Here is a 1,637-nt window from a genome sequence, read left to right as displayed (position 1 = left end):
GCCTCTTGAACACATGAAGATAGTCTGGAGTTAGATGGAATTAACTTCCTTAGTCTAATTTCAATTAGATGAACTTCCAGGCCAAACTGAGATTTTCCTTCAAAGATCTGTTCCTGTCCACACAGTCTTTAAAATTCTATGCTGTAGAAGATTTTATTATAAAGCTTAAAAATAATCCTCATTCACTATACATTCAGTTTCCAGGAGATATACAAGCTTAAAAATAAAAAAAAAAGTCAATCTTATTAACAAGCTCAAAACAATCAAAATTAAGACTAGGACTAGAATTTTTCTAGAAACATCAATCAGCTATTAGACTCAGAGGATATATTTTTCCCTCATAAGGAAAGTGTACATTCAGTATTTCCAGCTCATTACTTCTTATAAAATGGGTCTATATTTAGGATTCACCTCCTAGAAGAACCTGGAAGCTTCTCTGTCACCAAGAAATCATCTTAACTTCTCAGACACTGCCTTCTCTCAGGGACCACCTCAGGATCTCTCTCACACCTGACCAGTAGGGTCCTTCTTTTATATCCAGTTTCCACTTGGAAACTTAGGAATGCTTCAGGACTGGCCGGCTAGCTCAGCAGGTTAGAGCGCAGTGTTGGTAACACCAGCATCAAGGGTTCAGACCCTGTAGCAGCCAACTGCCAAAAAAAACAACAACAAAAAGAATGCTTCGTCCTTCTTTTATATCCAGTTTCCACTTGGAAACTTAGGAATGCTTCAGGGCTGGCCGGCTAGCTCAGCAGGTTAGAGCGCAGTGTTGGTAACACCAGCGTCAAGGGTTCAGACCCTGTAGCAGCCAACTGCCAAAAAAAACAACAACAAAAAGAATGCTTCAACATCAGCCTGTGGCAAATAAGAGACCAGGCCAAAGGGACCTGTTGTGCCCCTTCCCACATCCTACCCATCCAAAAAGCTGAGCCAAACAAATAACTGTTACTCAGTTACGAACACCTGAACTATCCATTCTTTCACATTTAACAAAATAAAACTTCATTTATTTTAGACACATCTTAAGGACTAGTAGAGCATATAAGTACACTGCCTCGACTTCCTTCCAGCACCAATTTGTATGCTGGACTAATTATGCCAATACTGTGGCGCTACGTTTTCCATTTCCTTCTTTGTACTAAGAAGGGCCAACTAACTCACCACGCTTTACTTCAAAAGCTTACCAACAACTTCAATACGTGGCTACCCTACTGTGCCCCGGGAAAACAGGGTGGAATATAAGCCAGCAGCAGGGATGAGAGAACTTCCCAGAAGGTGCGATCAGTGCCCCCACCTCTCGCCACTAATGCCTCGGCTCTTTGAATACTCCAAAAGGTGAGGAAAAAATAACTGACAGAAAAATCCCCTACGCAAAAACCCCAACTCTGCGGGAAGGAGGGTGGGTCCCTGTGAATCATCCACTCCTCCACGTGAAAGGCAGCACAGGTAAGTGAGTTCTCATGTAGAGATGGCCAACAGGAAGGGACACAGCACTGGGAGGACATGGGGGGGAGGCCACCAGTGGGAAATAGGGCAACAGGACTCCAGAGTGGAAGTGTGGGAGGACTGAAGTTCCAGGCCCACTGGAGGAAGGGGACAAAGCAGCAGGTGGGGCAGGAGGCATTCAGGGGAGAATG

The sequence above is a fragment of the Galeopterus variegatus genome, unplaced genomic scaffold (genome assembly GCF_000696425.1).
Source record: "Galeopterus variegatus unplaced genomic scaffold, G_variegatus-3.0.2 Scaffold2941, whole genome shotgun sequence".
NCBI classification, from domain to species: Eukaryota; Metazoa; Chordata; class Mammalia; order Dermoptera; family Cynocephalidae; genus Galeopterus; species Galeopterus variegatus.
This window is presented reverse-complemented; position numbering follows the sequence as displayed.